The sequence below is a fragment of the Pongo abelii genome, chromosome 5 (assembly GCF_028885655.2).
Source record: "Pongo abelii isolate AG06213 chromosome 5, NHGRI_mPonAbe1-v2.0_pri, whole genome shotgun sequence".
In the NCBI taxonomy this organism is placed as follows: Eukaryota; Metazoa; Chordata; class Mammalia; order Primates; family Hominidae; genus Pongo; species Pongo abelii.
Genome location: NC_071990.2, coordinates 21,221,484 through 21,234,724, shown reverse-complemented (window position 1 = coordinate 21,234,724; position 13,241 = coordinate 21,221,484). Strand labels below are relative to the sequence as shown.

Genomic DNA, 13,241 nt, shown 5'->3' with positions numbered 1-13,241 from the left:
AAAGCACTTGTGCATGTCTGTTTGCTATTCCTCTGCCTTTATCATGGAAACATGCTCAGGTCAGCCAGCTGAAGGATGAGGCATGTGGAGCAGGGCTGATTCACCCACGGAGTCCCAGTTGAGGCCATCTAGATCTACCAAATGCCTGCTGAACTTCCATACATGTTAGGAAGCCCCACGAAGCTTAGAAGAGCTGCTGAGCTACCCTACAGTGCACCGTAGATGTGTGAGGGAGCCAGGCTGAGATCAGCTGAGCCCCACTGCAGTTCTGTGGTTGGTTGTCATAGGGCATTTATCATGGCAAAAGATAACCCATATCTAGGATAACCAGCTTTTTGGTCCTGCAGTCCTTTTCAGTAAGGGGTATACATATATCTCCGGAACAAATTCATTCATTCATTCATTCATTCATCCAACAGACGTTTACTGAGCATTTGCTCCCTGCCAGGCCCTATCCTAGTCATTAAGGACACAAAGGTGAATGAAGCAAAGTCTCAGCATTCATGGGGCTTCAATTTTGGTAACTAGAGACAAAAGAAACATGTAAATATTTAGTATGTCTGGTGATAAAATGTGCCATGGAGAAAATAGAGTAGAGTAAGAATAGGAAGTACTAGGTTGTGTTGGATGGTGAGGGCTTGGGGTTTTATAGACGACTGCCCAGGGTGACCTCACTGATAAGCTGGTGCTTCAGCAGAGACCTGAATGAAGTATGTTCCATGGACATCTCAGAGATGGGCATTCCAAGCAGAGGGACCAGCAGTTGGGAAGACCCTCCTGAGGGAGCTGACCTCGTGTGTTCATGTTCAAGGAGCAGCATGGAGGCCAGTGTTCTCGAGGGGAGAGAGGTCAAGGCACGGGACCTTGATCCTTGAGGCTGTTGTAGGGTCTCTGGCTTTCATTCTGAACATGCTGGGAAACCTTAGATGATTTTTATAAAAATTTTTATATGGTATGTGTATATATATATATATAAAATAACATTTGAACAATTTTTAAGTACACAATTTAGTGGCATTAATTATATTTACCATGCTGTGCAACCATTACCACTATTTCCAAAATGTTATCACCCCAAGCAGAAACTCTGTAACCCTTAAGGAACTCCCCATCTCCACCCCCAGCCCCTGGTAAGCTTTAACCTAGTTTGTCTCTATGAATTTGCCTATTCTCAATATTTCACATAAGTGGAATTATGTCATATTTGCCCTTTCTGGTGTGGCTTATTTTGCTTCACATGATGTTTCCAGATTTGCCTATGCTGTAGCATGTGTCAGAACTTCATTTCTTTCTATGGCTGAATAAAATTCCATTCTACTATATACCACATTTTGTTTGTCCATACATCTGTTGATAGATACTTTGGTTATTTCCACCTTTGGGTTATTTATGAATAATGCTGGTATGAATATTGGGATATAAATATCTGAGTCCCTGGTTTCCATTCTGTTGGCTATATATGGAATTTCTGAATCATATGGAGCACTAGATGGTTTTGAGGAGGAGAGAGACACAATCTGATTTATATTCGGGGTAGAAACAGGGAGACTGGTTAGGCAGATTGTTTTATTTTCAGATAATATAGTACACGGCAGGGAAAATCACTTCCCACAAGAATATTTAAGAGAAGAAGACCTGTAGTGAATGCCACTATCTTATACCATAGATGCTTTGTGATTGTTCAGAGGAACTGTGTTCACATGAAGGGTAACAAAAGAAATAGCTACTCAAAGTCAGTGAAAAGGGGGAACTGAAAAACACAAAGAATTTATTTCAGGCAGCTATCCTTTACAAATGCTACTGCTGCTTATAAAGACTGTATGTTTAAAAAGACCAACGACCAATTCCTCGTCTCATGGCATATAGGTAATTAGGGCAAAACATCATCCATGTTCATGAACGAGATATTATTAGTATCTTGATCAACCAGGCCCCAAGTAGATCTTCACTATCACCATGCCGCCCACTCCATATCACATATTCACTGATCACTTCTACGTGTCAGGCAGCGTTCAGGGCTTCCCAAGCTTTATCTCACTTCGACGTCAAAACCATCCTATCAAATGGACTCTATTCCTCCCAATTTATAGATGAGGAAAGACACCTAGAGAGGGTAAGTGACCAGACAACGATCACAATTAGTAAGGAACAGAGCCAAAATTCCAAACCCACAGTCTGACCTGATGCGTGTAAGGGCTACTCTATTCCTTTAAAATGGATGTTTTCAAGGAGGAAGCCCTGGGAGCCAGAGGCCTGTGGAAGGGAAAATGCTGATCTTGATAAAGTCGGCCGATGGTTCTTTGCCTCTATTGCCTTTTGAATTTCCTTCTCAGGGGTTGGCAAATTTGCAAGGTGCTACATCTTAATTTTTTAGGTTGGCTTCCTATCAGAAAACTGCCCTAGATAACTGATTTGATATATGGATTGAAAATTTCTGTTTCTCAATAATTTTATAGAATTGCATTCGGGAGAGAGAGGGACAGGAAAAAATTTGTTTCCCCAAAGCCCTTTAAATTTAAAACACTGCTTGCATGCATATAAGCAATCTGTGCTTGTACTCCCTAAATATATAAAAATTTAAAAATAATGAAAAAATTTTTAAACATTATAAACTATGTTAGAAAACAAACACACTCTATTTCTTTGAACATATTCTATTTTATTTATTTAAAAATAATGTTCTATTATTTTAGGTACAATGCAACATCCATACTCTGAGTCTCATAGGAGAAATAGGCTGTCACTTTCATCATTAGAAAGGGAGAAGGGAAACTAGGAAACTACAATTTATGGTTAGAAGCAAGTCTTGCTCTAAAGTACTCATCCTCATAGTTCCCATGAAAAGAATTTCCATTTGCAAGATTACTATCAGTTTAAAAAGGGGCTTTTGCAATCTGCTTATCAAGATGTCAAATGACTTCAAAGAGCAGGTTGAGTGGCTTGACTGATTTTTTTTTTTAACCATTGAAGAATATATTAATGTCCTCATCAGTTGGAGTAATAGAGGATTTCAAACTATCATGTAGGTTCCCTGCCTCTGGTGGAGAACCCATCCATTCCACTCTGCATATCGCCGAGAGCCAAGTTCATTCAATAACCATGAAACAGGCACTGCACTGGGGCCTGGAGCCAGTGGTGGGCAGACCAGCCAGGCAGGGCCTGCTTTCATGGGCTTTCCCTCATAAAGAAACTTTCACTATACTATGCTCATGCTCAAAAACTTTCCCATGTGTAGCCAGGCACGGAGGCTCATGCCTGTAATCCCAGCACTCTAAGAGGCTGGAGGATTGCTTGAGCCCAGGTGTTTGAGACCAGCCTGGGCAACATAATGAGACCTCATCTCTCCAAAAAAATAAAAAAAAAATTAGCCAGGCATGGTGGTGCATGTCTGTAGTGCCAGCTACTCAGGAGGCTGAGGTGGGAGGATCACTTGAGCCCAGGAAGTAGAGACTACCAGTGAGCCAAGGTTGCACCACTGCACTCCAGAGCTTGGATGACAGAATGAGAGTCTGTCTCAAAAACAAAGCAAAACAAAATATTCCCACATGCGTGATAGAAACTTCTAGTATTCACCCATATCTTCTCCTTCTTATTGAAACAAAAGTAGGTATTTTCTAGACTCTTGTAGTTAGATAGGGCCATGTGGATAGTTCTGGCCAATGAATATGAATAGAAATACCATGTGCCACTCCTGTGCTGAGGCAGTAAAAAGCCTGGTTCACCAGCAATTGTCTTTCCTTGCCATGGAGACATGCAGTCAACTTGGGTCCCTGAGTGACTGTGTGGAGCAGACAACTACTTGACTCTAAACTACAAACTAAATGGTACATCTTAGATGCTCAGTGTGAGCAGGAAATAAACCTCTGTTATGTTAGCCCTGAGATTTCAGGGTTAATTTGTTACCGAAGCACAGCCTAACCTGTCTTGGACGAATATATGTGCTTGTCTAATGTCTTAGGTATAAATCCTATTTGACTTCAAAACCCAGAGGTCCCAGTCTTCATACTAAAGGTGATTTCCCTGTGCCTTCCAACTGCCCACAACTTCTTAGTCTGTGCATTCTGTCACTTTGCGTTGGTTCCTTTCACAGTGAGAAAAATTTCCTTCTTAACTTGCCTGATTAAGTTCTTCTCACCTACAAAGTCCCGTTCTAATTCTACCATAGCCATGAAACTCTCTGTAGTAGAAGTTGTCTGAAAACCCTCTCTACATTGACAGTTCCCCATGACTACAGATGCCAAAAATGATTTTCCAACCTCCTTTGTCCCCAGGGTGTAAATGTGAGACTTGGGTTCCACAATCAGATGTGATATATGTGAGACATTGATTGGGAAGCTTCATGAGGAAGCAGATGGGGCATGGGGCCTCTGCCTTGCTGGAGCAGGTGGAGCAGGGGCGACACCTCTTACCAGAAGCTCCTGTGTGGTTCTGGGTGTTGTTTCTGGAAAACTCAGCAAAGATTCTGGTCCCTGGCCCTTCTAACAATTCTGTGGGCCATCTAGCATCCTTTTATACATTCCTTCCTGTTTAACTAAACTGCTCTCTGTTGTCTGCAAAGAATCCTGATCCATACATTTCCTGATACCTCAAGTCATCAGAGATCTCCTATCTTCCAACTTCTTATGATCTAACACCAACCAATTTAACATTTGACATATTATAGATTTTGTTTCATATGTACATACTGTCTTAGTTCGTTTCGGTGACTGTAACAAAATGCCATAAACTGGGTAGCTTTTAAACAACAGATATTTATTTCTCACTGTTTTAGAAGCTGGGAAATCTAAGATCAAGGTGCCAGCAGATTTGGTGTCTGGTGGGGGCCAAATTTCTAGTTTATGGACAGAGTCTTCTTGCTGTGTCCTCACACAATGGAAGGGCAAGGCAGCTCTCTGGAGCCTTCATTAGTACGGTATAAAGGTACTAATCCTCATCATGAAGGCTCCGCCCTCTTGACCTAACCACCTCCCAAAGGCTCCAGCTCCTAACACCATCACATGAGTGATTAGGTTTCAACACTGAACTTTGGGAAGACACCAACATCCAGACCACAGCAGCACATATCTTCTCTTCTCAACTAGACTTTATCTCCTTGAGGGCAGGATGGTATCTCCGACTTCTGTATCCCAAGCAGTGCTTGACACAGCACTGGCTCAACTTTTGGAATTTATAGGATGACCATATAATTTATCATCCAAACTAGAATACTTTGAGGAGTGGAACAAGGGCATATTATTAATACTATTACAACACATATAAACCAGGACTGATGCAGACAGTCCTGACACAGACAGTCCTGACACAGACAGATATTATCACGGCAGAATTAGTTCTTTGATGCATACAGTGTCATACTCGTCACTGATAATTGTTGACTGAGTAAAAAGGTAAAGACATGTGAAGGGGAAATAGTGCAATGAAAATGTGAGTGCGGAAGAGTGGTTCCCAACACCTGGGTTCAAATCATCACAGGAGATCATGGTCTTCTGGAGCCTCCCTAGTCCCATCCTGCAGGGATAGATGGTTGGGCTTGGATGATCTTTCAGTTTCCGCTGCTGCTGAAATACAGCTTTGGTTCTCCTAAGGAGGCTTTTTTTCCATTCAGTGATTTCATGATAAAGAATCCCTTTTGCTCTTAAGAGATTCCTTTTAGATTTGGTAAAATCATCCATAAAACTTTAACCACAGGAGTAATTATGTCGCACAGGTGAGCTAGCATACCTGTACAAAACCACTTCCCTCATGCCAATCCCTCCCTACCAGGGTCACAATTGATTAGCAGTATTACCAGAGGAACAGCCAAGATCAAAAACTTCTCAAAGACAAAGCCCATGTTCATTATTTCCATCTCTAAGATTTCATTCAGTTCCTGGATAATAAACATTGAAACATATTATAAGAGGCCAGGTGCTACCTGCATGTTGTATATGTGAGTAATTCAGGCTCGGGGGCCTGGTTCTTTTCCTTAGCGCTCAGCTAGGGAAGTCGGTCCACATCTCTGTCCCAGGCTCACTGCTCCCTCTGCCTCCTATCTTGAACGTGGACAAAGGATGAAGAGGTGGGGAAAATGCCTGCTCAGTCCCATCCTATGATGCCTCTATGTGGTGTGTACAGCTGTGTGAAGAACTTCATTGTGTTCCAGCTGCCCTAGGCCAGGCTAGAATAATAAACTGAAGTAATACCAGTAAAAAGCCTCAATACCAAGCACATAGTAGAGGTTCACTAAATGGTAGCTATTATTATTATCAAGGCACAATTAGTTCCCTGATGCATGCAATTTCCCTCACGATGCTCCAGCTACAACCCTCAGGAGGAAGAGAATTATCATCAGTGGTTGCACAATTAGTGATGCAAGTGAAATGAAAGCTAATTGTTTAGCATCAGCTTGCTCTGGTGATACTTTGGATGGTACTCAAATTGGTACACGGAAGGTATTGTAAACACACTAAACACAGTTTGAAGTGACAGTCATACTAATTCACTGCAATGGTCAATAAAATATAGCTCAGCAGCATAGAATAAAAGCTATGTATCTAGACTGTGAAACTCAAATATGTCCTAACCAGTCTGTAAAAGAAACTAACAAGATACAAAATGAAAGAAAAATGCATAAAATATTAAATGTACTATGATTTTAACTGTGACACGAACTCAGCAGCGATGAAGAATTTAGTCTCACATGAAGTTTAATAAGAAAAAAAAAGGAACTGAAAAAACTGCTTGGGAGCCAGTATCTTGGGGGTAGAAGGAAAAATAGGAAGAAACACGCCCTCATTTGCTTCTAGCATGGTTAGCTGATCTGTCTGAAATTAGACCCACTTTCAAGTGTTTTAACTTAATTATTAAGCCATTTCTTAACCTCATGAATGTAGTTTTCATGTGCTTTCAAATCTGGCCTTGAACTAATAGACCCTTTCACTTCAGTGGTTCTGGAAATGAATGTCAGATGGAGAGGAAAGCATTTTAACTGTGTTTTTCCAAGGGTCAAAGCTCTGAAAATATAGTATAGTTTGTACATAAAACTCAGTACACCTGAATATCCTGCTGGCCTTTGTCTGGTAATGAAGCAAACCATGCCACCCTTTAAAACTTCTGCTTCCTTTCCAAGCGCGGTCGGCTGTGTCGGTGCTGAGCTATCTAACTGCTCAAGTGAATCCATTCTTAGGATCAAAGTCTCAATAGATGAGAAACAGGTGGCACTTAGGCACCCTGGGGCAGCCTTCTCTTAACTTGTAAGAAAAAATGGTAAGGCCAGGCCGCCATTCTAGAATATTCTCTAAAAAAAAAAAAAAAAAAAGACATAAAGCGTAAGAGGAAGAAATGTCTGTCAGTAAGAATGGCCAACGCTGTAGGAGTATTATTGGAATCTCCTTCTGTTAATTTGTCATTCTCATGGAGGAATCTCAGCAGTTGGTCTGGTTTCATCTGCCATTGTCAGAAATCTATCGCTGATGAATACAACATTTGAAATGATAAGATATTGGGCAACTTTTACTTCACAAATTAAAGTAAAATAATGCCTTGGCATGCACCACAAATTAATAATGAAAATAGTAGCCAATATTTATTGACTGCTAAGCCATTTCCATGTATATCCTATGAAGCAGGTACTACTATCACTCATTTACAGAGGGAGAACTGAGGTGGAGGGACATTGAGTAACTTGCCCAAGAACATATTTTTTGTAATAGTAGAATCAAGATTCAAATCTGGGTAATCGGAATCCAGAATTCATATTCTTAATTGCTATACTATAATGTACAGGGAAATCCATGAACGCAAAGTATTTTTTTTTTTGTTTGAGATAAGGTTTCATTCTTTCACCCAGGCTGGGCTGCAGTGGCTCCCTGCAGCCTCGACCCTCTGGGGCCAAGTGATCCTCCCACCTCGGCCTCCCGAGTAGCTGAGACTACAGGTATGCACCATCACACTCGGCTAATTTTTTAAATTTTTATAGAGATGAAGTCTCCCAATGGTGCTAGGCTGTTCTTAAACTCTGGGGTCAAGCACTCCTCCTGCCTTGGCCTCCTGAAGTGCTGGGATTACAGGCGTGAACCACTGCACGGGGCTGCAAAGTACTTTAAAAAAAAAAATTAAAGTAGGCCGGGTGTGGTGCCTCACGCCTCTAATCCCTGCACTTTGGAAGGCTGAGGCAGGTGGACGACTTGAGGCCAGGAGTTCGAGAGCAGCCTGGCTAACATGGTGAAACCCTGTCTCTACTAAAAATACAAAAATTAGCTGGGTGTGGTGGCGCATGCATGTAGTTCCAGCTATTCCGGAGGCTGAGGTATGAGAATCACTTGAACCCAGGAGGCGAAGGTGGCAGTGAGCCGAGATCGTGCCACTGAACTGCAGCCTGGGTGACAGAGTGAGAGTCTCTAAAAAAAAAAGAAAAAAAAAATTAAAGTAAAAGAAATCAAAATAAAAGCCAGGAAACCACTGCTTTTTAAAGCGATACTTATTGAATTCTTTCTTTAAAATATTTAATATACCTACTATGCATTGTGCACTTTGTCCACGATTTAACTTAATCCTCTGCAAATCAGTTGTTAGCTCCATTATACAAATGAAGACACTGTGAGTCAAGAAAGTTGTGCTTGATCATAGGAACTGTCACTGTAATTTGAACCCAAACCTGACAGACTTCAGATCCTTTCGATCTTTCATGATGCTACTCTACTTCTTCTTTCTTTAAAGCAATTTTTACTACTAAGAATGAATTCAATAAAAAAAACTTTGCAATCAAACTATTCATAAGTTTAAAATTAGAAGAGAAAATGTTCTTTTCTACCTTGTACAAGGCAAAGAACAGTTCTGACTTCTTAAGAATCAATCTTAGAAACTGTAAGATTCAAGTGATTTGTTATAACATAGGCCAGACAAGAAGAAAAAACAGTAGTAGTAAAACTAGTTAGCCTTTATTAAAACAGACAGCGGTAATGTTCACATTCTCACATATTCCTAAGAGAGACAGATCTCTAATGCCATTTTTAACTGAACCCACAGAGAAGATAATTAAGACTGCCCATTTTCTCATATTTTTCCCCTCTCTCTCTTACTTATTATTTTTTTGTATCCAGTGTAAGCTTACTGTGGTATACAAAAAGAAACTGGTGTCCAGAACTTATCAAATAAGACTCCTGCAATTAAAATGGGCAAGGCAGTATGGACCTGGGCTTAAAAATACGGGCTTGACTGGCCCGGTGCGGTGGCTCACGCCTGTAATCCCAGCACTTTGGGAGGCTGAGGCGGGCGGATCACAAAGTCAGGAGATCAAGACCATGGTGAAACCCTGTCTCTACTAAAATACAAAAAAAAATTAGCCAGGCGTGGTGGCGGGTGCCTGTAGTCCCAGCTACTCGGGAGGTTGAGGCAGGAGAATGGTGTGAACCTGGGAGGCAGAGCTTGTGGTGAGCTGAGATCGCGCCACTGCACTCCAGCCTGGGCGACACAGCAAGACTCTGTCTCAAAAAAAAAAAAAAAAGGCCGGGCACGGGGGCTCACGCCTGTAATCCCAGCACTTTGGGAGGCCGAGGTGGGCAGATCACGAGGTCAGGAGATCGAGATAATCCTGGCTAACACAGTGAAACCCCGTCTATACTAAAAATACAAAAAAATTAGCTGGGCGTGGTGGCGGGCGCCTGTGGTCCCGGCTACTCGGGAGGCTGAGGCAGGAGAATGGCGTGAACCCAGGAGGCGGAGCTTGCAGTGAGCCGAGATCACGCCACTGCACTCCAGCCTGGGCGACAAGGCGAGACTCCGTCTCAAAAAAAAGAAAAAGAAAAAAAAAAAGGCTTGGCCCATGCCGATTAGGATGGCTACTATGAAAACAAAACAAAACAAAACAAAACAAAAAAAAGAGAAAATAAGTGTTGGTGTGAATGTGGAGAGACTGGAACCCTTGTGCACTATTGGTGGAAATGTAAAATGGTACAGCTGCCGTGGAAAACAGTATGGCAGCTCTTCAAAAAATTAAAAATAGAGGTACCATATAATCCAGCAATCTTATTTCTGCACAAATATCCAAAAGAATTGAGAGCAGGGACTCGAAGAGATATCTGTGCATTCATGTGCATAGCAAACATTATTCATAACAGCCAAATGGTAGAAGCAACCTAAATGTCCATCAATGGATGAATGAATAAATGAAACGTGGCATCCACAACCAATGGAATAGTATTTAGCCTTGAAAAGGAGGAAAATTCTGACACATGCTACAACATGGATGAACCCTGAGGACATTATGCTAAGTGAAATAAGCAAGTCACAAAAAGACAAACACTGGTGAGAGTACGATTCCACTGATATGAGGTACCAAAAGTAATCAAATTCATAGAGGCGGAAAGTAGATTAGAAGTTACCAGGGGCTGAGGGAAGGGGGAAATGAGGAGTTATTGTTTAATGAGTACAGGGTTTCAGTTTTGCAAGATGAAAAGTTCTGGAGATAGGTTGTACAACAATGAGAATGTACTTAACACCACTAACTATACACTTACAAATGAGTAAGACAGTAAATTTTATGTTATGTATATTTTACCACAATTAAAACACAAAAACAAAAACAAAGGCTTGAAAGTGGGGATGTAAATCCTGGCTTCCCTCTTCTACCTTCAAATTTTGTGACTCCAGATAAGCTATTTATTGAATTATGGATGCTCAGATTCCTTATCTGTGAAATGGGGATAATAATAGTGCCTTCCTCTCAGGGTTATGAGGGTGATATGAGCGAACACATGTAGCATATTTAGCATGGTATCTGGCCATGATAAGCATGCCATAAATGTTGACTTAGGGTCCTAGCAGCAGGCATGGAATATTTAGCCAATGACAATTATGGGTAATGATTTTAAAATTTGATAATATATTGTGATTATGTTTGTAAAAGGAATCTTTATCTTTTAGAGGTATTTACTAGTATATTACTAGATGAAATAAAATGTAAATGGGATTTTCTTCAAAATAATCAGGGTTCGGGGAATAGGGGTAGATAAGAACACAGATGACATAAGATTGGCTGTCATCTGATGACTGCTAAGGGTGGGTAATAGGTATGTGGGATTATTATACTATTCTCTCTACTTTTGTACATGCTTGAAAATGTTCATAAAATTTCCATAAATAGATTTCCATAATGGAATTAAACAAGAAAATCCTTGATCCCAATCTTTGATGATGGATTTCAGATAATTTTTCAAACTATTACATGGTCATGGATTTGGTATTGCTGACCCCACGACCTGTCTTTCTACAGTTTTTCTTCAGGTGGAGTAAAAATTAGGCTGCATGTGAGCACAAGATAAAAATATTGATTTTCTTAGCATCTTAAAACTGTGTTTTTCTCAAGTTTCCTATTCTGCCCGTTTCACTAAAAATGCGCATATAACTTTCACCCATTCCCACCATCATTTTGATAACACCCTTCTAATCTGTTGTACTTCTCATCAGTTTCATCAAAAGAGGTCAAGTGATTAGCTGGGTGTGCTGGCACATGCCTGTAATCCCAGCTACTCAGGAGGCTGAGGCAGGAGAATCGCTTGAACCTGGAAGGTGGAGGTTGCAGTGAGATCATGCCATTGCACTCCAGCCTGGGCGACAAGCAAAACTTCATTTCAGGAAAAAAAAAAAAAAAAAAAAAAAGAGGTCAAGTGAGACAAAATAAGTCCAAAGCACAGTATTTTGCTTTAGATGCCAGGGAGACCAAGGTGGGAGGACCGTTTGAGGCCAGGAGTTCAAGACGAACTTGGGCAACAAAGCGAGATCCTGTCTCTATAAAAAATAAACAGTATCAGCTGGGGCCGAGCACAGTGGCTCATGTCTGTAATTTCAGCACTTTGGGAAGCTGAAGTGGGCGGATCACCTGAGGTCAAGAGTTTGAGACCAGCCTGGCCAACATGGTGAAACCCTGTCTCTACTAAAAATAAAAAATTAGCCGGGTGTAGTGGCACATGCCTGTAATTCCAGCTACTCAGGAGGCTGAGGCATGAGAACTGCTTGAACTTGGGAGGTGGAGGCTGCAGTGAGCTGAGACTGCATGCCACTGCACTCCAGGGTGGGCAACAGAGTGAGACTCTGTCTCAAAAAAAAAAAAATTAGCCAGGATGGTGGTGCATGCCTATAGTCTCAGCTACTCAGGAAGCTGATGTGGGACGATTGCTTGCGCCCAGGAGGCAGAGTTTGCAATGAGCTGTGATCACACCATTGCACTCCAGCCTGGGTGACAGAGGGAGACCCTCTCTCAAAACAAACAAACAAAAACCAACAAAAGCCTTACTGCTTCTCTTAATGTAAATACCCAAATCAATATTCCTACCCCACTGGCGTCATGCTACAACACTATTTCTAGAGGCTCTGGCAGACCAGCAACCAACTGGCTTCCTCATCTTATCTGGGACTTTTGGGCCATTCTGGTTCAGAGTTGGGCTGGTGGTAGAACTGATAACACCATTTTCTAGGCTAGAGGAAAGGATGGGAGAGTAGAAAGGGTGCCCCAGAGAATTTAAATGGAACTGCCCTTTTAGATAGTAACACTATAGTTCAGGAACGAATAGAGGGACACTACATTTCCTTATTTATGTGTTATCAATGGTGATGTTTACAACACTACCCTTTCCAAGAGGCATACATGAAGGAATTAAACCTGGCAGAGTCTTTGAAATAATAATTTCCCCACTACTGCTACTTGCTGAGAAACGCTTTTCACTGTGGCAATCTAAAATTAACCTTGTAAAACACACTATGTGGAAAAACAAAACAAAACAAAAAATAAGCTGGCTTCTTAAAAAATTTTTCAAACTATTGGCTAACATATCAAAAGCCAAATCTCTAGCAATATAATTTAAATGCCAGGTTACACTGCTCCTTCCTGGCCACCCGTCCTATCCCCGAAGTATGATTTTTTTTTTTTTATAAACAGCAAAAATGAATGGTTATGTTTATCACGTTTTAGAGTTATCTCCTGATCGTGCAGGCTGATGCATTTGGTAGGATTTTGACAAAAGCTGGTCTATACCATTCCACTACGGGTTAGACGGCCATGCATGCAGATCCTTCGTCGGCACTTGTCAAGCACATGTGAATTATCACTGCTATCGGACACAAGAATCCAGTACCACAATCAGTGAGAACACAGACAATAGTATTGTCTTTGTTGCTATTGTGAGAGTGAAGCGGTATTCCCTTTACTTTAACGAACATGTCCTTGCAATTTATTTTGAGGAACAAGATTATACACAGATTAAAAC

General features: G+C 41.2%; 1 protein-coding gene across 4 annotated transcripts in view; it reads right to left on the bottom strand.

The window, feature by feature from the left end:
• The window catches only part of CDKAL1 (CDK5 regulatory subunit associated protein 1 like 1), a 715,037-nt gene that overhangs the window by 17,114 nt on the left and 684,682 nt on the right, over positions 1 to 13,241 (bottom strand). The gene's annotated exons all lie outside the window — the stretch shown is intronic.